Here is a 24,154-nt window from a genome sequence, read left to right as displayed (position 1 = left end):
GCACGCTGTAGCACCGTCCGGATCAAATGGGAGCTGCACCGCTCTCTTTTACTGCGGGCTGCAGGCAGTTTCGGATTTTACAGAAGACCAGATCGCGGCTGGCAAGTGTGACAAATATTGGAAGAAAACTAAAGGTTATTTCATAAAGTGTCTTTTCTGCACGCTGTAGCACCGTCCGGATCAAATGGCAGCTGCACCGCTCACTTTTACTGCGGGCTGCAGGCAGTTTCGGATTTTACAGAGGTCCAGACCGCGGCCGCCAAGTGTGACAAATATTGGAAGAAAACTAAAGGTTGTTTCATAAAGTGTCTGTTCTGCACGCTGTAGCACCGTCCGACTCAAATGGCAGCTGCACCGCTCACTTTTACTGCGGGCTGCAGGCAGTTTGGGATTTTATAGAAGACCAGATCGCGGCTGGCAAGTGTGACAAATATTGGAAGAAAACTAAAGGTTATTTCATAAAGTGTCTGTTCTGCACGCTGTAGCACCGTCCGGATCAAATGGGAGCTGCACCGCTCTCTTTTACTGCGGGCTGCAGGCAGTTTCGGATTTTACAGAGGTCCAGACCGCGGCCGCCAAGTGTGACAAATATTGGAAGAAAACTAAAGGTTATTTCATAAAGTGTCTGTTCTGCACGCTGTAGCACCGTCCGGATCAAATGGGAGCTGCACCGCTCTCTTTTACTGCGGGCTGCAGGCAGTTTCGGATTTTACAGAGGTCCAGACCGCGGCCGCCAAGTGTGACAAATATTGGAAGAAAACTAAAGGTTGTTTCATAAAGTGTCTGTTCTGCACGCTGTAGCACCGTCCGGATCAAATGGGAGCTGCACCGCTCTCTTTTACTGCGGGCTGCAGGCAGTTTCGGATTTTACAGAGGTCCAGACCGCGGCCGCCAAGTGTGACAAATATTGGAAGAAATCTAAAGGTTGTTTCATAAAGTGTCTGTTCTGCACGCTGTAGCACCGTCCGGATCAAATGGCAGCTGCACCGCTCACTTTTACTGCGGGCTGCAGGCAGTTTGGGATTTTATAGAGGACCAGATCGCGGCTGGCAAGTGTGACAAATATTGGAAGAAAACTAAAGGTTATTTCATAAAGTGTCTGTTCTGCACGCTGTAGCACCGTCCGGATCAAATGGGAGCTGCACCGCTCTCTTTTACTGCTGGCTGCAGGCAGTTTGGGATTTTACAGAAGACCAGATCGCGGCTGGCAAGTGTGACAAATATTGGAAGAAAACTAAAGGTTATTTCATAAAGTGTCTGTTCTGCACGCTGTAGCACCGTCCGGATCAAATGGGAGCTGCACCGCTCTCTTTTACTGCGGGCTGCAGGCAGTTTCGGATTTTACAGAAGATCAGATCGCGGCTGGCAAGTGTGACAAATATTGGAAGAAAACTAAAGGTTATTTCATAAAGTGTCTGTTCTGCACGCTGTAGCACCGTCCGGATCAAATGGGAGCTGCACCGCTCTCTTTTACTGCGGGCTGCAGGCAGTTTCGGATTTTACAGAGGTCCAGACCGCGGCCGCCAAGTGTGACAAATATTGGAAGAAAACTAAAGGTTGTTTCATAAAGTGTCTGTTCTGCACGCTGTAGCACCGTCCGGATCAAATGGCAGCTGCACCGCTCACTTTTACTGCGGGCTGCAGGCAGTTTGGGATTTTATAGAGGACCAGATCGCGGCTGGCAAGTGTGACAAATATTGGAAGAAAACTAAAGGTTATTTCATAAAGTGTCTGTTCTGCACGCTGTAGCACCGTCCGGATCAAATGGGAGCTGCACCGCTCTCTTTTACTGCGGGCTGCAGGCAGTTTCGGATTTTACAGAGGTCCAGGCCGCGGCCGCCAAGTGTGACAAATATTGGAAGAAATCTAAAGGTTGTTTCATAAAGTGTCTGTTCTGCACGCTGTAGCACCGTCCGGATCAAATGGCAGCTGCACCGCTCACTTTTACTGCGGGCTGCAGGCAGTTTGGGATTTTATAGAGGACCAGATCGCGGCTGGCAAGTGTGACAAATATTGGAAGAAAACTAAAGGTTATTTCATAAAGTGTCTGTTCTGCACGCTGTAGCACCGTCCGGATCAAATGGCAGCTGCACCGCTCACTTTTACTGCGGGCTGCAGGCAGTTTCGGATTTTACAGAGGTCCAGACCGCGGCCGCCAAGTGTGACAAATATTGGAAGAAATCTAAAGGTTGTTTCATAAAGTGTCTGTTCTGCACGCTGTAGCACCGTCCGGATCAAATGGCAGCTGCACCGCTCTCTTTTACTGCGGGCTGCAGGCAGTTTCGGATTTTACAGAGGTCCAGACCGCGGCCGCCAAGTGTGACAAATATTGGAAGAAATCTAAACGTTGTTTCATAAAGTGTCTGTTCTGCACGCTGTAGCACCGTCCGGATCAAATGGCAGCTGCACCGCTCACTTTTACTGCGGGCTGCAGGCAGTTTGGGATTTTATAGAGGACCAGATCGCGGCTGGCAAGTGTGACAAATATTGGAAGAAAACTAAAGGTTATTTCATAAAGTGTCTGTTCTGCACGCTGTAGCACCGTCCGGATCAAATGGGAGCTGCACCGCTCTCTTTTACTGCGGGCTGCAGGCAGTTTCGGATTTTACAGAGGTCCAGACCGCGGCCGCCAAGTGTGACAAATATTGGAAGAAAACTAAAGGTTGTTTCATAAAGTGTCTGTTCTGCACGCTGTAGCACCGTCCGGATCAAATGGGAGCTGCACCGCTCACTTTTACTGCGGGCTGCAGGCAGTTTGGGATTTTATAGAGGACCAGATCGCGGCTGGCAAGTGTGACAAATATTGGAAGAAAACTAAAGGTTATTTCATAAAGTGTCTGTTCTGCACGCTGTAGCACCGTCCGGATCAAATGGGAGCTGCACCGCTCTCTTTTACTGCGGGCTGCAGGCAGTTTCGGATTTTACAGAGGTCCAGACCCCCGGCCGCCAAGTGTGACAAATATTGGAAGAAAACTAAAGGTTGTTTCATAAAGTGTCTGTTCTGCACGCTGTAGAACCGTCCGACTCAAATGGCAGCTGCACCGCTCACTTTTACTGCGGGCTGCAGGCAGTTTGGGATTTTATAGAGGACCAGATCGCGGCTGGCAAGTGTGACAAATATTGGAAGAAATCTAAAGGTTGTTTCATAAAGTGTCTGTTCTGCACGCTGTAGCACCGTCCGACTCAAATGGCAGCTGCACCGCTCACTTTTACTGCGGGCTGCAGGCAGTTTGGGATTTTATAGAGGACCAGATCGCGGCTGGCAAGTGTGACAAATATTGGAAGAAAACTAAAGGTTATTTCATAAAGTGTCTGTTCTGCACGCTGTAGCACCGTCCGGATCAAATGGGAGCTGCACCGCTCTCTTTTACTGCGGGCTGCAGGCAGTTTCGGATTTTACAGAGGTCCAGACCGCGGCCGCCAAGTGTGACAAATATTGGAAGAAATCTAAAGGTTGTTTCATAAAGTGTCTGTTCTGCACGCTGTAGCACCGTCCGGATCAAATGGCAGCTGCACCGCTCACTTTTACTGCGGGCTGCAGGCAGTTTGGGATTTTATAGAGGACCAGATCGCGGCTGGCAAGTGTGACAAATATTGGAAGAAAACTAAAGGTTATTTCATAAAGTGTCTGTTCTGCACGCTGTAGCACCGTCCGGATCAAATGGGAGCTACACCGCTCTCTTTTACTGCGGGCTGCAGGCAGTTTCGGATTTTACAGAGGTCCAGACCGCGGCCGCCAAGTGTGACAAATATTGGAAGAAAACTAAAGGTTGTTTCATAAAGTGTCTGTTCTGCACGCTGTAGCACCGTCCGGATCAAATGGGAGCTGCACCGCTCTCTTTTACTGCGGGCTGCAGGCAGTTTCGGATTTTACAGAGGTCCAGACCGCGGCCGCCAAGTGTGACAAATATTGGAAGAAATCTAAAGGTTGTTTCATAAAGTGTCTGTTCTGCACGCTGTAGCACCGTCCGGATCAAATGGCAGCTGCACCGCTCACTTTTACTGCGGGCTGCAGGCAGTTTGGGATTTTATAGAGGACCAGATCGCGGCTGGCAAGTGTGACAAATATTGGAAGAAAACTAAAGGTTATTTCATAAAGTGTCTGTTCTGCACGCTGTAGCACCGTCCGGATCAAATGGCAGCTGCACCGCTCACTTTTACTGCGGGCTGCAGGCAGTTTCGGATTTTACAGAGGTCCAGACCGCGGCCGCCAAGTGTGACAAATATTGGAAGAAAACTAAAGGTTGTTTCATAAAGTGTCTGTTCTGCACGCTGTAGCACCGTCCGACTCAAATGGCAGCTGCACCGCTCACTTTTACTGCGGGCTGCAGGCAGTTTGGGATTTTATAGAGGACCAGATCGCGGCTGGCAAGTGTGACAAATATTGGAAGAAAACTAAAGGTTATTTCATAAAGTGTCTGTTCTGCACGCTGTAGCACCGTCCGGATCAAATGGCAGCTGCACCGCTCACTTTTACTGCGGGCTGCAGGCAGTTTCGGATTTTACAGAGGTCCAGACCGCGGCCGCCAAGTGTGACAAATATTGGAAGAAATCTAAAGGTTGTTTCATAAAGTGTCTGTTCTGCACGCTGTAGCACCGTCCGGATCAAATGGCAGCTGCACCGCTCACTTTTACTGCGGGCTGCAGGCAGTTTGGGATTTTATAGAGGACCAGATCGCGGCTGGCAAGTGTGACAAATATTGGAAGAAAACTAAAGGTTATTTCATAAAGTGTCTGTTCTGCACGCTGTAGCACCGTCCGGATCAAATGGCAGCTGCACCGCTCACTTTTACTGCGGGCTGCAGGCAGTTTCGGATTTTACAGAGGTCCAGACCGCGGCCGCCAAGTGTGACAAATATTGGAAGAAAACTAAAGGTTGTTTCATAAAGTGTCTGTTCTGCACGCTGTAGCACCGTCCGACTCAAATGGCAGCTGCACCGCTCACTTTTACTGCGGGCTGCAGGCAGTTTGGGATTTTATAGAGGACCAGATCGCGGCTGGCAAGTGTGACAAATATTGGAAGAAAACTAAAGGTTATTTCATAAAGTGTCTGTTCTGCACGCTGTAGCACCGTCCGGATCAAATGGGAGCTGCACCGCTCTCTTTTACTGCGGGCTGCAGGCAGTTTCGGATTTTACAGAGGTCCAGACCGCGGCCGCCAAGTGTGACAAATATTGGAAGAAATCTAAAGGTTGTTTCATAAAGTGTCTGTTCTGCACGCTGTAGCACCGTCCGGATCAAATGGCAGCTGCACCGCTCACTTTTACTGCGGGCTGCAGGCAGTTTGGGATTTTATAGAGGACCAGATCGCGGCTGGCAAGTGTGACAAATATTGGAAGAAAACTAAAGGTTATTTCATAAAGTGTCTGTTCTGCACGCTGTAGCACCGTCCGGATCAAATGGGAGCTGCACCGCTCTCTTTTACTGCGGGCTGCAGGCAGTTTCGGATTTTACAGAGGTCCAGACCGCGGCCGCCAAGTGTGACAAATATTGGAAGAAAACTAAAGGTTGTTTCATAAAGTGTCTGTTCTGCACGCTGTAGCACCGTCCGGATCAAATGGGAGCTGCACCGCTCTCTTTTACTGCGGGCTGCAGGCAGTTTCGGATTTTACAGAGGTCCAGACCGCGGCCGCCAAGTGTGACAAATATTGGAAGAAATCTAAAGGTTGTTTCATAAAGTGTCTGTTCTGCACGCTGTAGCACCGTCCGGATCAAATGGCAGCTGCACCGCTCACTTTTACTGCGGGCTGCAGGCAGTTTGGGATTTTATAGAGGACCAGATCGCGGCTGGCAAGTGTGACAAATATTGGAAGAAAACTAAAGGTTATTTCATAAAGTGTCTGTTCTGCACGCTGTAGCACCGTCCGGATCAAATGGCAGCTGCACCGCTCACTTTTACTGCGGGCTGCAGGCAGTTTCGGATTTTACAGAGGTCCAGACCGCGGCCGCCAAGTGTGACAAATATTGGAAGAAAACTATAGGTTGTTTCATAAAGTGTCTGTTCTGCACGCTGTAGCACCGTCCGACTCAAATGGCAGCTGCACCGCTCACTTTTACTGCGGGCTGCAGGCAGTTTGGGATTTTATAGAGGACCAGATCGCGGCTGGCAAGTGTGACAAATATTGGAAGAAAACTAAAGGTTATTTCATAAAGTGTCTGTTCTGCACGCTGTAGCACCGTCCGGATCAAATGGGAGCTGCACCGCTCTCTTTTACTGCGGGCTGCAGGCAGTTTCGGATTTTACAGAAGACCAGATCGCGGCTGGCAAGTGTGACAAATATTGGAAGAAAACTAAAGGTTGTTTCATAAAGTGTCTGTTCTGCACGCTGTAGCACCGTCCGACTCAAATGGCAGCTGCACCGCTCACTTTTACTGCGGGCTGCAGGCAGTTTGGGATTTTATAGAGGACCAGATCGCGGCTGGCAAGTGTGACAAATATTGGAAGAAAACTAAAGGTTATTTCATAAAGTGTCTGTTCTGCACGCTGTAGCACCGTCCGGATCAAATGGGAGCTGCACCGCTCTCTTTTACTGCGGGCTGCAGGCAGTTTCGGATTTTACAGAGGTCCAGACCGCGGCCGCCAAGTGTGACAAATATTGGAAGAAATCTAAAGGTTGTTTCATAAAGTGTCTGTTCTGCACGCTGTAGCACCGTCCGGATCAAATGGCAGCTGCACCGCTCACTTTTACTGCGGGCTGCAGGCAGTTTGGGATTTTATAGAGGACCAGATCGCGGCTGGCAAGTGTGACAAATATTGGAAGAAAACTAAAGGTTATTTCATAAAGTGTCTGTTCTGCACGCTGTAGCACCGTCCGGATCAAATGGCAGCTGCACCGCTCACTTTTACTGCGGGCTGCAGGCAGTTTCGGATTTTACAGAGGTCCAGACCGCGGCCGCCAAGTGTGACAAATATTGGAAGAAAACTAAAGGTTGTTTCATAAAGTGTCTGTTCTGCACGCTGTAGCACCGTCCGACTCAAATGGCAGCTGCACCGCTCACTTTTACTGCGGGCTGCAGGCAGTTTGGGATTTTATAGAGGACCAGATCGCGGCTGGCAAGTGTGACAAATATTGGAAGAAAACTAAAGGTTATTTCATAAAGTGTCTGTTCTGCACGCTGTAGCACCGTCCGGATCAAATGGGAGCTGCACCGCTCTCTTTTACTGCGGGCTGCAGGCAGTTTCGGATTTTACAGAAGACCAGATCGCGGCTGGCAAGTGTGACAAATATTGGAAGAAAACTAAAGGTTATTTCATAAAGTGTCTGTTCTGCACGCTGTAGCACCGTCCGGATCAAATGGGAGCTGCACCGCTCTCTTTTACTGCGGGCTGCAGGCAGTTTCGGATTTTACAGAGGTCCAGACCGCGGCCGCCAAGTGTGACAAATATTGGAAGAAATCTAAAGGTTGTTTCATAAAGTGTCTGTTCTGCACGCTGTAGCACCGTCCGGATCAAATGGCAGCTGCACCGCTCACTTTTACTGCGGGCTGCAGGCAGTTTGGGATTTTATAGAGGACCAGATCGCGGCTGGCAAGTGTGACAAATATTGGAAGAAAACTAAAGGTTATTTCATAAAGTGTCTGTTCTGCACGCTGTAGCACCGTCCGGATCAAATGGCAGCTGCACCGCTCACTTTTACTGCGGGCTGCAGGCAGTTTCGGATTTTACAGAGGTCCAGACCGCGGCCGCCAAGTGTGACAAATATTGGAAGAAAACTAAAGGTTGTTTCATAAAGTGTCTGTTCTGCACGCTGTAGCACCGTCCGACTCAAATGGCAGCTGCACCGCTCACTTTTACTGCGGGCTGCAGGCAGTTTGGGATTTTATAGAGCACCAGATCGCGGCTGGCAAGTGTGACAAATATTGGAAGAAAACTAAAGGTTATTTCATAAAGTGTCTGTTCTGCACGCTGTAGCACCGTCCGGATCAAATGGCAGCTGCACCGCTCTCTTTTACTGCGGGCTGCAGGCAGTTTCGGATTTTACAGAGGTCCAGACCGCGGCCGCCAAGTGTGACAAATATTGGAAGAAAACTAAAGGTTGTTTCATAAAGTGTCTGTTCTGCACGCTGTAGCACCGTCCGGATCAAATGGGAGCTGCACCGCTCTCTTTTACTGCGGGCTGCAGGCAGTTTGGGATTTTACAGAAGACCAGATCGCGGCTGGCAAGTGTGACAAATATTGGAAGAAAACTAAAGGTTATTTCATAAAGTGTCTGTTCTGCACGCTGTAGCACCGTCCGGATCAAATGGGAGCTGCACCGCTCTCTTTTACTGCTGGCTGCAGGCAGTTTGGGATTTTACAGAAGACCAGATCGCGGCTGGCAAGTGTGACAAATATTGGAAGAAAACTAAAGGTTATTTCATAAAGTGTCTGTTCTGCACGCTGTAGCACCGTCCGGATCAAATGGGAGCTGCACCGCTCTCTTTTACTGCGGGCTGCAGGCAGTTTCGGATTTTACAGAGGTCCAGACCGCGGCCGCCAAGTGTGACAAATATTGGAAGAAAACTAAAGGTTGTTTCATAAAGTGTCTGTTCTGCACGCTGTAGCACCGTCCGGATCAAATGGGAGCTGCACCGCTCTCTTTTACTGCTGGCTGCAGGCAGTTTCGGATTTTACAGAGGTCCAGACCGCGGCCGCCAAGTGTGACAAATATTGGAAGAAAACTAAAGGTTGTTTCATAAAGTGTCTGTTCTGCACGCTGTAGCACCGTCCGGATCAAATGGGAGCTGCACCGCTCTCTTTTACTGCGGGCTGCAGGCAGTTTGGGATTTTACAGAAGACCAGATCGCGGCTGGCAAGTGTGACAAATATTGGAAGAAAACTAAAGGTTATTTCATAAAGTGTCTGTTCTGCACGCTGTAGCACCGTCCGGATCAAATGGGAGCTGCACCGCTCTCTTTTACTGCTGGCTGCAGGCAGTTTGGGATTTTACAGAAGACCAGATCGCGGCTGGCAAGTGTGACAAATATTGGAAGAAAACTAAAGGTTATTTCATAAAGTGTCTGTTCTGCACGCTGTAGCACCGTCCGGATCAAATGGGAGCTGCACCGCTCTCTTTTACTGCGGGCTGCAGGCAGTTTCGGATTTTACAGAGGACCAGATCGCGGCCGGCAAGTGTTGACAAATATTGGAAGAATTCTAAAGTTCATTTCATTTAGTGCGTGTAAACGCATTTTTGTATGGTGCTCGTCATAACCAATAAAAAATATAGTGTCGAAAAAGGCGCTGACGTGGAAGGAAACATGTGCTCCGACTGAATCATTTGTAAATAAACGGTCCACTCAGATTAATGTGCCGACTGCCTATGTTCGACGTCAACGTGCGACATCTCTCACAGAGAGCACATGGCAGTACTAGCAGGGGAAGGTATATAAAGACCGTCGGGGGAACGCGGCAAACAGTGAAGTCGTTATCGTAAAGATGAAACTTAGCGAATTACCTGACGTCCAGTAGAGCATGATTACAGGATTTCGGGCCAAGGATAGAAGCATTTCCGAAAAGGAAAATATGTAAACCGTTCGTGTGCCGCCGTGGTTAAAATATACCGTATATGACAAAACTGCACTATCCAAAACAGGCGGCGAGGCTAGTGCGGTCACCACTAGCAACAGATAGCAGGGAAGAACGACTGCTGCGGAGGTGAGTGCGAGCGAGTAGACGCTCAACTGCTGAGCAGCTTACCAGGCAGATGAGCCAAGGGTCTACCAACTGTGTCTCCTCAACGATCCGTCAGCGAACGTTGCTGCGTACGGGTCTATGCAGCAGGCGCCTGGGTCACGCACCCATGCTAACTGATGTATATCGGCGACAAACACTAGAATTTGGACACCAATACCGCGACTGCACCCCCACTGAGTGGTGACAGGTGGTCCTTTATGATGAATTACGTTTTATGCTGCCTAACGCAGATGGACGTAGGATCGTCGGAAGGGTCCAGGACGGAGGAGAAAGCGTTATGCCCTTGGTGATCTTGTCATTCTGGAAAGCACAATGGATCAACACGAATATGTATCTATCCTTGGACACCACGTCCACTTCTACATGCAGCTTGTTTCTCCTCGGCACGGCGGCATCTACCAGCACGACAATGCAACGTGTCACACAGGTAGCAGTGTACGTGCGTGGTTCGAAGAGCACCAAGATCAGTTTATAGTACAGCCCTGGTCACCGAACTTCCCGCATTTAAACCAATCGTGTATGTTGTTCCGATATGGAGGATATATAGAGAAACAGGAAATGTCGATGACATGTCTCGCTCAGGCCGCCGAAGGGCTACTACTGCAGTAGATGACCGCTGCCTACAGATTATGCCTGACAGCAATGCTACCATGTTCAATAATGCTTTTCGTGCAGCCACAGGACGTCGGGTTACGACTCAAACTGTGCGCAATAGGTAGCATGATGTGCAGCTACACTCCCGATGTCCATGGCGAGGTCCATCTTTGCTACCACAACACCATGCAGCGCGGTACAGATGGGGCCAAAAACATGCCGAATGGACCGCTGAGAATTGGCATCACGCTCCCTTCACCGATGAGTGTCGCATATTCCTTCAACCACACAATCGTCGGAGACGTGTTTGGAGGCAACCCGATCAGGCTGAACGCCTCACACACACTGTCCAGCGAGTGCAGCAAGGTGGGGGTTCCATGGTGTTTTGGGGTGGCATTATGTGGGACCGACATATGCCGCTGGTGGTCATGGAAGGCGCCGTAACGGCTGTACGATACTTGAATACTATCCTCCGACCGATAGTGCAACTATATCGGTAGCATACTGGCGAGGCATTCGTCTTCATGGGGGACAATTCGCGCCCCCATCGTGCACATCCTGTGAATGACTTCCTTAAGGGTACCGACATCGCTCGACTAGAGTGACCAGCATGTTCTCCAGACATGAACCCTATCGAACATGCCTGGGATAGATTGAAAAGGGCTGTTTATGGACGACGTGACCCACCAACCACTCTGAGGGATCTAAGCGCGAATCGCCGTTGAGGAGCGGGAAAATTTGGACCAACAGTGCCTTGATGAACTTGTGGGTAATGTGCCTCGACGAATACGGGCATGCATCAATGCAAGAGGACATGCTACTGGGTATCAGAGGTACCGGAGTGTACAACATTCTGGAGCACCACCTCTGAAGGTCTCGCTGTATGGTGGTACAACATGCAATGTATGGTTTTCATGAGTAATAAAAAGGGCGGAAATAATGTTTATTTTGATCTCTGTTTCAATTGTCTGTACAGGTTCCGGAACTCTCGGAACCGAGGTGATGCAAAACTTTTTTGGATATGTGTATTCTGCCTCTCCGTCGCATGTTGTGAAAGCTTCACCCACAATCTGCCGCCCATGAGGTATAGGTACAAGAAGCATGCATTTAGTTTTTTACTTATGAATGTAACTGGCAAACTTTTTCCGGATGTTAAGTTTGTAATGTAAACCGTTTTCTTTCCCTATTTTAGAATTGAAGACGGTGAACATATGGCTATTATAACTGTCATCAAATGATGTGATGTTGTCTGTAGTAAAAAGAAATTTAAGTAAGTCATGTGAATGAAGTACTGTAAATATTAGACCTACACAAGCCATTACATAGACAGTCTTCATAAGTACGAGTTAACTTCCGAAGACTTTGAACGCTTTGCAGCAAGACAGAAATTCTTTTCTCTGAGTGGATTACCATCAAAGGAGGAAGATGTTCAAATATGTGTGAAATCTTATGGGACTTAACTGCTACGGTCATCAGTCCCTAAGCTTACACACTACTTAACCTAAATTATCCGAAGGACAAACACACACACCCATGCCCGAGGGAGGACTCGAACCTCCGCCGGGATCAAAGGAGGAAGAGTATATCATCAAAATGAAGCGCAAAATGTGGGAAAATATGATAAAATCTGTAAAATAAGTAAGTTTAAGTATCTAGGAAAAATTATTCAGTCTAATTGAGAAGAAAGAAAATCAATCTAATTAAAATTACGAAAGTTTGACTTAATATTCCACTCACCAAAAATAATTTAAAAGTCACTCTCGCAAGATAGGAAAACTAATTATTACACGACAGTGATTCAGACGGAATGCACATGTGGATCAAAACCAGTACGTACGTTTGAGGTCGATAAAAAGAAAGAAGTAGGGACACGAGAAAGATTTTGAGAATATCGTACAATAAAGAAAAAGCACTAACATTTAAACTAAGAAATAGCACAGAAATATTTTAATAGGTGGAAAAATTATAGATGAAATTAGGAAAGCATTATTAACGTTCTATGGGTGCCCATTTACAGAATGAATCCTTGGAGGTTAACAAGAAAAAAGTATAACATTTTGAAAAATTGAAAGGCAAACGTACCTGAATGAAGATATAGTGTAAGCGCATAAATGGGCAAGAAACTCAAAACAGAACAAAATATAAAGCAAAAATGAAAAGTGGGTAAGTTTCCAAAACAAAATAATTCCATGAATGAAACGAAGCAAATGGACACCAACTTAAGCAGGGTCCTTATTTTTATTGTGATGGAATTTGGAAAGCAGAAGGAAAGCAAGCCTTTATTTGATTAAGGATTATACTCTCCTTTAATGATGCATGACAGGCATAAAACGCTTTCACTATACTGCGAGGTCTCTTTCTGTTCCCGGCAGTATCTGTTGTGCTCGAATTGTACGCAGCTACTCTGCCGCTAAGTAAGTTGGTCCACTTCGCGTGCGTAGACCGTTATATAAAGGCGAGTCCGTTCCGACAATTAACAAAGATTTATGCTCTCGGCTGCGAGCGCAGGTGATTACGAAGTCCGTAGCCGTCGCTGGGGTACCTGCCAAGTCGTTTAACATATGGCTCCCTTCGCCTGTTCTGATTAAAGTCCATTTCTCGAGGCAAATATCACAACTTTTATTCACTGACCAGGAGCTGTGAAACTGACGTGCCAGCGAATTGTTTCTGTAACCATCTTGGGCGCGCGTTCGCATAAACACACACACACAAGAATAGCTCAGAGAAGGGGTTTTAAGTTTCGTCGACGAAAAAGTCATCAGAGAATCAGAGATGGAGCACAAGGTACGATTGAGGATTGACGGGGAAACAAATTGGCACTGTCTATTTCAAAGGAAACATCACGACAACTACGTTAGTCAATGTGGAGAAACAATGGAATGCCTAAATCAATACAGCCGGATGGCACCTGAATCTCAGTCCATCTCAATGTGAGTCCAGTGCTCAGAGAAAAATCCGAGGAGTTGGGAACAGCATCTTCACAAACACACGGTCACAAAGATCTATTTTCGAAATCTGGTCTTGTGAAAATCATACTACGCGTCTCTCTGAATGTAAATGGGTATTAAGAGTACTTAGAAATTTCATATATGTGTAGGCACATGCCACTAACACGGAGAAGACGGAAAGAATTAAGTAATGTCAATATCAGTTACTGTGTCAAAGATTTAATAATTCCTTCCCACTCTATATCATAAGGTGCAGTCAAATGAAAATACACTCCTGGAAATTGAAATAAGAACACCGTGAATTCATTGTCCCAGGAAGGGGAAACTTTATTGACACATTCCTGGGGTCAGATACATCACATGATCACACTGACGGAACCACAGGCACATAGACACAGGCAACAGAGCATGCACAATGTCGGCACTAGTACAGTGTATATCCACCTTTCGCAGCAATGCAGGCTGCTATTCTCCCATGGAGACGATCGTGGAGATGCTGGATGTAGTCCTGTGGAACGGCTTGCCATGCCATTTCCACCTGGCGCCTCAGTTGGACCAGCGTTCGTGCTGGACGTGCAGACCGCGTGAGACGACGCTTCATCCAGTCCCAAACATGCTCAATGGGGGACAGATCCGGAGATCTTGCTGGCCAGGGTAGTTGACTTACACCTTCTAGAGCACGTTGGGTGGCACGGGATACATGCGGACGTGCATTGTCCTGTTGGAACAGCAAGTTCCCTTGCCGGTCTAGGAATGGTAGAACGATGGGTTCGATGACGGTTTGGATGTACCGTGCACTATTCAGTGTCCCCTCGACGATCACCAGTGGTGTACGGCCAGTGTAGGAGATCGCTCCCCACACCATGATGCCGGGTGTTGGCCCTGTGTGCCTCGGTCGTATGCAGTCCTGATTGTGGCGCTCACCTGCACGGTGCCAAACACGCATACGACCATCATTGGCACCAAGGCAGAAGCGACTCTCATCGCTGAAGACGACACGTCTCCATTCGTCCCTCCATTCACGCCTGTCGCGACACCACTGGAGGCGGGCTGCACGATGTTGGGGCGTGAGCGGAAGACGGCCTAACGGTGTGCGGGACCGTAGCCCAGCTTCATGGAGACGGTTTCGAATGGTCCTCGCCGATACCCCAGGAGCAACAGTGTCCCTAATTTGCCGGGAAGTGGCGGTGCGGTCCCCTACGGCACTGCGTAGGATCCTACGGTCTTGGCGTGCATCCGTGCGTCGCTGCGGTCCGGTCCCAGGTCGACGGACACGTGCACCTTCCGCCGACCACTGGCGACAACATCGATGTACTGTGGAGACCTCACGCCCCACGTGTTGAGCAATTCGGCGGTACGTCCACCCGGCCTCCCGCATGCCCACTATACGCCCTCGCTCAAAGTCCGTCAACTGCACATACGGTTCACGTCCACGCTGTCGCGGCATGCTACCAGTGTTAAAGACTGCGATGGAGCTCCGTATGCCACGGCAAACTGGCTGACACTGACGGCGGCGGTGCACAAATGCTGCGCAGCTAGCGCCATTCGACGGCCAACACCGCGGTTCCTGGTGTGTCCGCTGTGCCGTGCGTGTGATCATTGCTTGTACAGCCCTCTCGCAGTGTCCGGAGCAAGTATGGTGGGTCTGACACACCGGTGTCAATGTGTTCTTTTTTCCATTTCCAGGAGTGTACAATTGGCATAAAGTAAGTACTGTTCTTATCATTTCAAAAATAACCGCCATAACTGATAAAACATTTACGTTACTGTGACACAAGGCGGTTAGTGCCTTAATGGAAAGATTTTTGCGGTTGCCTACGGAACCACGATTGTACCCAGGCGTTGACGACCACGAGTGTTTTTATCAGGGCTCCAAAAATATTGAAATCGCACGGGCACAGATCGGGACTGTATGGAAGATGTGTAAGGGCTTTCCTGCAAAAATGTCTGCAGCGCAATCGAAGCAATAAAGACGTCAGCTCAGGGTAAGTCATGCCTACCTCTTTCTTTGACTGCAAGGCCCCGCTGTTCATTGACTTTCTGGAACACAGCGCGACAATTAACGCACAGATGTACGTGGACACTTTGAAAAAACAGAAGCATGAAAAGTCCCAACGCCCAGGAATGTTGAAGGATGATTCCCGTTACAGGATAATGCCCGACCACGTTTTACCAAGGTCGTTTCATGACGCAGCAGAGATTTCGCTGGGACGCCCTTACACATTCTCCAGAATCCTGATCTCTAGCCGCGCGGTTTAAGGCGCCATATTACGGGTTGCGCGGCCCCTCCCGCCAGAAGTACTCCCCTCGGGCATCGGTGTGTGTGTGTGTGTGTGTGTGTGTGTGTGTGTGTGTGTGTGTGTTGTTCTTAGCATAAGTTAGTTTACGTTAGTGTGAGTGATGTGTACGTCTAGGGACCGATGTCCTCAGCAGTTTGGTTCTTTAGGAATTCACACACACTTCTTTTTTGCACTATCTCTCCCCATGCGATTTTCATATTTTTCGAGCCCTTAAGAAACAAGTTCGTGGCCGTTGATTTGCTTCGGACGAAGAGGTGCACGACTAGGTACAATCAAATGGTTCAAATGGCTCTGAGCACTATGGGACTTAACATCTGATGTCATCAGTCCCCTAGACTTAGAACTACTTAAACCTAACTAATCTAAGGACGTCACACACATCCATGCCCGAGGCAGGATTCGAACCTGCGACCGTGGCAGCAGCGCGGTTCCTGACTGAAGCGCCTAGAACCGCTCGGCCACAGTGGCAGGCAAGGTACCATCACGGTTCCGTAAACAACCACAAACATTTTTCCACGAAGACGTTGACCCTCTAGTCTTACAGAGGGATGAATGTATTAACAGTTATGGCGATTACTTTTGAAATAATAAACAAATTTCTTCTATGTGTCTCGTTTTCATTTGGCGGGCCCTTATATATACTGCAGAACCTTGCGCGATCATGATATAGCTTTGTAAATTTCCCGATCGCCAGTCTGTGCCAGCGCCTCGGATTACATTCCAAACCTGCACGCTACATCTCACGAAGTGAGGGCATGTGACACTTGATGGTGATTCGTCCGTCGGATGAGGACATTAAGCTCGGCGGCCCCACGGAGCTATACAAAGTGCTGCCACCGGTTTTCACCGCCTACCTTTCCTCCATATATAACAGCACAAATCCCACACTGCGGTCTATTAGTCGACCACAATATTATTGCACCTGCAAGTCAGTGCGCTTCGGTCGGCTCGTGTGCTTACGTGTATATTTCAAACCCTTCAGAACGTCCTCTGCTGTCCTAACGACTAGACAAATTTCTCGTGAAGCTATTCGGACTAATTTTAATTTTAAAATCAACAGCCTCAGTTGCACCGTTTACCTAAAATTTACCTAGATTTCAGTCGGGATAACCCAACCTTCTTGAGAATAACAGTAACTACCACTTGTCCATAGTGGACGTCGTCAAGCTAAAACCAAAAATCCATAAATTATTGTCAGACTATAAAACTTATCTGGACCTGCCTCGGCCCCACTTCGCGACCGCGACGCTGCAGCCACGAGTGCTGTACTGGAATACTATGGACAAATGGCAGTCACTGTTATTCTGAAGAAAGTTGACTGAAACTTAGGTAAATTCTAGGTAAACGGTGCAACTGAAGCTGTTGATTATTAAAATTAAAATTAATATTTATACAGTTGCTCACAGGGCCGCGAAATGTTGAAGATATTTATATTCGGACTAACACAGCGTACACGACAGTCGAAAAAGAGGATATATTTTTTGCTTACTATGTCGTCACCGTGTGTTTCCGATGGCGGCCATGGGACCCCAAGAGCAATATCATCTTCTTTGGATAGTGCAAGCAGTCATCACAGTCATCCACAAGACACAGATACAACTGGACACTTCGTAACAGGACTCTGAGGAAGACAACGGCAAACGACTTCCACTAGACTACGACCTCGCGCAGAACGGCTGTGCATTCCTGCATCTGCTCTCCTACGCTCATTCTCTTAAGTATGGAATTACTTTATGTACATAGCTATCTAAAGAAGCTGAGCTTGTTGGGTTACATCGTGAGCACTGTGTCCGGTGCAACAGTTTTACAATGCCCTTCCATTGTCAGGATAGTGGAGAAAAGGTAGATCTCTTCCAGACAAAAGGGATACCTCTGGCAGGAGCACCATTTTTTCCAGTTAGTTGACTTGGGAGAGGGGACCAAACAGCGCGGCCATCGGTCCCAGTGGATTAAGGAAACATGGGAAAGGAAGTCGGCCGTGCCCTTTCAAAGCAACCATCCCGGGATTTGCCGGCCGGAGTGGCCCAGCGGTTCTAGGCGCTACAGTCTGGAACCGCGTGACCGCTACGGTCGCAGGTTCGAATCCTGCCTCGGGCATGGATGTGTGTGATGTCCTTAGGTTAGTTAGGTTTAAGTAGTTCTAAGTTCTAGGGGACTGATGACCTTACCTGTTAAGTTCCATAGTGCTCAGAGCCATTTGAACCATCCCTGGATTTGCCTGAAGCGATTTAGGGAAATCACCGAAAACCTAAATCGGGATGGCCGGAAGCTGGTTTGAACAGTCGTCCTGCCGAATGCGACTCCAGTGTGCTGACCACTGCGCTACTTCGCTCGGTCATATTTTCCGCCGCAGGTTTCTGACTGTTACGTGGCGTGCGGTGAACGCTCCCACGACCTGAGCATACGGCCAGAAATCATTAATTTTTTTCGAGGTTCGTTGTGTAAAGGGGATCAATACTGCAAAAACAGAAGACGTACAGTAGCGCCGCAGTTTGTCACTATAATTTCTGACCAGGGGGCTTGCCATAATTTCGTATCGCAACGCGATACGTAGTCGTTATTTTTTAACGCACGTTTCCACTGCGCTTAAATTGGATATTTCTTCTTCCTAATTGGAACAGTGAACACAATAACTACCGACATTCGCATTAATCTAAATATTCCGCTTCACTGCTAGGGCTTGTAATACGATTCTGTTATATCGACGTACAAATAATATTCTAGCAATTTATAACAAATACTTGTTATATTCTTTGTGTAGAAGAATATCTCACGGCATTAGGAAAATTGATTGAGCACAAAGAAAGATGCTAAATGTATTTCTAAAAGATAACGACACTATTTTATTAAACCTTAGTTGCTAGAAGTACTAATGCTTTCACTGACTTAAAATTTCCGGTGGTACTGCGGCTAACAAATTTGCACCGTATGTAACAGCTGTTTTTTTCCCAAGAGCTTTGAGGAATAACGTTGGTTATGTAGGATGGCTTGAGTCCAGACAAACAACACAATTCGTATTTTTGTTCGCACCAACTGAAGAAATCGGTTAGGTCAATGTTCGAAATACTGTGCAAAATGTTGTCCATTAAACGGCGGAACGCGTGAAATTGTATTTAAAAATGTTTCTGTAATTTTATGGAATGATGCGCCATTATGGTGAACAGTGAACTAGCATTTGGCACTGAGTCAGTTCATATCCCTGTCCCTCAATCGCGTATGGTTACTACCGAGATGGTTCCTTCGAAAAGAACGCGACCTGCTTTCTTCTGCATCTTTCCCAAATGCGTTCTTGTGATCGGTTTCTCGTCATCTTGTCGCCCACCGGACATTAACTCCTTATCTCCCTTCGCTTTCATTCTTTCATTTACACGATGCTTCCGATTTGCTTTGCAAATATTATTAAAACAATTCCAACGAATTAATGGAAATGTCTTGATTGGTCACACACACACACACACACACACACACACACACACACACAGAATGTAACCTGTAGAATCTATACAATGAAATGACCGTGTATTTTTGGCGGAGCACTGCAATACCCTCCGTTTGATTGTACACTTACAACAGTGTTCTCTAGTCACTGAACTTACAATCTGAACACTATCAGTAAAATTGTAGTCGATGAATAATTTATCTACATCTACATCCATATTCCGCAAGCCACCTGACGGTGTGTGGCGGAGGGTACCCTGAGTACCTCTATCGGTTCTCCCTACTATTCCAGTCGCGTATTGTTCGTGGAAAGAAGGATTGTCGGTATGCTTCTGTGTGGGCTCTAATCTCTCTGATTTTATCCTCATGGACTCTTCGCGAGATATACGTAGGAGGGAGCAATATACTGCTTGACTCTTCGGTGAAGGTATGTTCTCGAAACTTTAACAAAAGCCCGTACCGAGCTACTGAGCGTCTCTCCTGCAGAGTCTTCGACTGGAGTTTGTCTATCATCTCCGTAACGCTTTCGCGATTACTAAATGATCCTGTAACGAAGGGCGCTGCTCTCCGTTGGATCTTCTCTATATCTTCTATCAACCCTATCTGGTACGGATCCCACACTGCTGAGCAGTATTCAAGCAGTGGGCGAACAAGCGTACTGTAACCTACTTCCTTTGTTTTCGGATTGCATTTCATTAGGATTCTTCCAATGAATCTCAGTCTGGCATCTGCTTTAGCGACGATCAACTTTATACGATCATTCCATTTTAAATCACTCCTAATGCGTACTCCCAGAAAATTTATGGAATTAACTGCTTCCAGTTGCTGACCTGCTATGTTGTAGCTAAATGATAAGGGATCTATCTTTCTATGTATTCGCAGCACATTACACATTGTTTTATTATTTCCTGTGCCTCTGTGAGTCAGCTTCAGAAATATTTGTAATTTTATGTGCAGTTGAAGAAACACTTAAACTACACACAAGTGTAAAAAAATCGTTCGATGTTTTCCCTTTCAGACTTTACAGTGAGATAGAATGTTAAATTTTATTCAATAACTGAACTGCGGCCACTTTTATCTCATTTTCTTTTTAAGAATAAGCACCACCGAATTATTTACTTATTATCCACGTACGAAAATAAGGCAATAATTGAAGGTTTCGAATACACTAACACGCCAAAACATTTTGACCACTGCCCACCGGTCAGCGTAGCTAGTCGAATGCTCGAGTGCTACTGTAGTGAGCATCTATGGAAACTGATAGAACGAAAGTGGAACTACCCCTGGGCGATATGTGGTTGTAGGTCCACGGCTCGTCACAGAACGTGTGACTTGGAGGGTTGGCTGCTCGTAAAACAGGACTGTGCCGGAACAGCACAATGCCGGTGCACCTATAAGTATTTCGGAGCAGACCGTTCTCCGTCCATTGTTGGTCACGGGTATCCGCAGCAGAAGACGTCTACGTGTTCATATATTGGCCCGACATCGTCAACTACGATTGCAGCGGCCGCGCGATCGTCGAGATTCGATCGTGGATCAGTGGAAACGTGTCGCCTCGTCGGATGAATCACGTTTGTACTACACCAGGTCGTTTCCACAAACGCCGTCATCGACGCGAACAGTGGTTCGAAATGAGCACAGTGCCACGGACGCAGGCTGGTGGGAGCAGTATTATACTGTGGGAGACACTATGCTGCGTTCGCTAACAGCTGTGGACCACCTGAACCCCATCATGCTTGCCTTACCTGCCGGCGTTGTAATCTTCCAGGAGGATAATGGTCCGTGTTTCAAAGCCAGAGTCGTGCTGCAGTAGTATGAGGAGCATGGTTGTGTACTGACATTGATGTCCTGGCCACAAAATTAGCTCGATTTGAATTCAGCGGAACCCATCTGGGTCGCTACCAGGCGCCATTAGCGCGTCAACAAATCAGCGGCCCACTGTTAAGGAAGTTACATAATTTGTGCGTAGACATGGGGTGCTACCAACACCGACTCAGCCGCGGTGGTCTAGCGGTTCTAGGCGCTGCAGTTCGGAACCGCGGGACTGCTACGGTCGCAGGTTCGAATCCTGCCTCGGGCATGGATGTGTGTGATGTCTTTAGGTTAGTTAGGTTTAAGTAGTTCTAAGTTCTAGGGGACTGATGGCCTCAGCTGTTAAGTCCCATAGTGCTCAGAGCCATTTGAACCATTTTTTGGATTCTGCAGTTTTATTTAGATGAAAGATCTTCTTACTATCGTAAAGCTACAAATGAAGATCACAGTTCTGTATTACTGAATCCTGTCGAAACAAACGTAGATCAATATGAGAGGCTGCTTTGCCCCATTGCAAGCTTCGGAAATTTTACAGTCAAGTAACTATATTTACTTGATCCATTTTGTTATCGAAACTTGCCCCAATTCCCTTACAATGAACTCGTTTCTTTTATTTATTTATTTATTTTCGTTTGACATCGTCACTGGAAATGTGAACTAATTTACATGTGTAAATGTCCAACTGTTCCCAGTCATTAGATTACAGTCGTTTTCAACGAAAGGAATTCTACACAGGAAACAAAATAGCTTCATACATCGAAAATACTGCTGAGCTTAAACTTTTTTAAACATGCACATTAGAAAAGATAAATATTCTCCTCTTGCAGCTGAAAGGAGAAACTTTATAAGATATAAAAATTTTATTTGATAAAACTAGTATATCTCTTTTACCTCTTCTTCTGTCCCCCACCCCCTCCCCCAACGTGTAGAATCGCAAGACATTTCATTAACATTCAGTGCTCCTCACCCCATAGTCAACCAAGATACCTAAAGAAGAGCACTAATATGTTCACAGTTTCTTGTAAAAGCAACCCAGTACAAACGTAACATCCTCAGATTTACAAATAAGGTAAAGAAGCACGAATTATGTTGCTGCTGGAACATGAAGTTGTTTTTGTATGTCAATCTTTAAAACAGGTGGAAATTTAAGTTCTGGAGTACACTATTTGTTAAGAAGTGTAATGAATTGCACAATTAATTGATTGCAGAAATCTCTCAGAACAATGTGTGTTGGTCAACTACCGCCAATAGTTTCACATTTTCGTGTGTCAGAGAGGGAGACACCACTATTATGAGTATGCCTGCAACAGACCTGGCGTTCGCCGTGCCTAGCTGCCGTGACGTCACGAATAAGCGCCGAGGCCTTCCTTTGAGTCGGTGTTGGTGCTACACACCTCCACACAAACCTACCAACACGCCGTCGAATCAATGATACGCAGAATCTGTGTCGTATTGCGCTCCAAAGATGGACCGGCAAGTTATTAAGCAGGTGGATACGTTAATGTTTGTCCCGTCAGTGTATATTCGGGACACACGTGGAGCAGTACTGGGAACGCAACTCGACCTCAGCTGGAACATGCGCCTCAACACTTTTCCCTTCCGCTTTCCGCGCGTCTGTAAGTGAAAACATCCAGGGTCTACACGAGACAGGATATTTGATTATTTTGCCGTACGAGCGAGGAGTGAGGGATGCTCGTATTTAATCAGGCTGGTGGCTCGAACGGAAGGGACAGGAGGCAGAAACAGGTGTGCCCGCGTAGTAATTGGCGCGTTCTCGGCAAATGTCCGTAATTAAGCGAACACGCACCGGCCGCCGCAGGCCGGCACCTGCCAGCTGGTAATCCGTTAAAGCGTCGCTCAATAGCACTTGCGTCATGAAAACATTTGCTGCGACGGGCACCTGCCGCGCCCTGGACTGCTACCCAACGTGCGCTGCCTCTGCGCCTACCTCTCTTCTGTACGGCGGCAGCGTTACAAATGTTTGTCTTCTTGTAAACAAACTTTTGCAGCATTTAGGCAACTTCTCTTTCTCTCTGTCAAATTTAAATGCATATGTTGGACACAGCACTACATGAGTGTCTGTGGCGAGAATCGCACATTTTCGAACTGCGTGTTTCCTAGTGCGATGAGAAAAGTCCGAGCAACTCGACACTTAACAAGCGGAAACCACTATGTTGGGATCACGGATTTACTTCACACTCTGTACACCTTTAGCAGGCCATTGAAACAACATATTATTTCTAGTTCAAATGGCTCTGAGCACTATGGGACTTAGCCGGCCGAAGTGACCCTGCGGTTCTAGGCGCTACAGTCTGGAGCCATGTGACCGCTACGGTCGCAGGTTCGAATCTTGCGTCGGGGATGGATGTGTGTGACGTCCTTAGTTAGGTTTAAGTAGTTCTAAGTTATAGGGGACTGATGACCACAGCAGTTAAGTCCCATAGTGTTCAGAGCCATTTGTACCAACTACGGGACTTAACATCGGAGGTCACCCGTCCTCTAGAACTTAGAACTACTTAAACCTAACTAACCTAAGGACACATCCATGCCCGAGGTAGGATTCGAACCTGCGACCGTAGCAGTCGCGCAGTTCCGGACTGAAGCGACTAGAGCCGCTCGGCCACCGCGGCCGGCAATGTTCAAGTAGTAAGGTGCACTACTCTGGCAATTCCGAGAAAATCGCTAGAGAAGTTTGACGGGTCTATTATGAAAATCATGTATCGCGCAAAGGGCGGTGGGGGGATGGGGTGGGACCGTAAGAATTCATTGTGCTCGAGTGGTTAGCGTTTGCGCATGGTAAGAGGGTCGTGGTCGTGGACGAGGCGACGCTTCGAATCCCGCTTACACTTATTTTTTAATCTCTATTTTTTTCATCACCGTTCTCATTATATTATTATTTTGCTATATGACATTTGAGAGGTAAGATAATGAAAAAAACACGTGCATCTGCATGAAGCTTCAGTTTGTGTTCTCCATGTCTGTATGGCAAATACCATCGCGCACCGTTTGATGTCGAGAGCACATCCGACAAATAATTGTACATTACTCTTGTGGTGGTATTTAAGACGTTGTCGTCTCGTCGGTCCACACTACAGTAAAAATTTTTGAAAATGGAGGCCGAGTACATAAGGGGACAAAATCACTTCAGCAGAAAAGTGATGGAAGGGAAATAAACGAACAGGTCACTAGCATCTGGGGAGGAAGTAGAACTCGTAGCGGTACTGCTGGAGCTTGACCAGCGGGCTAGTCAGCATTCTCGGTGTGCACCCGCAATTACTGCGCTGGACATGAAGCCAGTCAATAAGCAGACCACCAACTTCGTGTTCTCACACTTAAGGCTATTTAATTGGAGAAATAGTACCACAGAGGGGAAAAGGGACAACCTG

The 24,154-nt window shown here is 47.3% G+C and overlaps 1 protein-coding gene across 1 annotated transcript in view; it reads right to left on the bottom strand.

The window, feature by feature from the left end:
* LOC126248110 (dystrophin, isoforms A/C/F/G/H-like) overlaps positions 1-24,154 on the bottom strand; it is a 1,130,095-nt gene that overhangs the window by 691,445 nt on the left and 414,496 nt on the right. The window lies entirely within an intron of this gene.

This window comes from Schistocerca nitens, chromosome 3 (genome assembly GCF_023898315.1).
Source record: "Schistocerca nitens isolate TAMUIC-IGC-003100 chromosome 3, iqSchNite1.1, whole genome shotgun sequence".
Classification (NCBI taxonomy): domain Eukaryota; kingdom Metazoa; phylum Arthropoda; class Insecta; order Orthoptera; family Acrididae; genus Schistocerca; species Schistocerca nitens.
The sequence above is the reverse complement of the archived record's forward strand: the minus strand, read 5'-3'. Positions and strand labels throughout refer to the sequence as shown.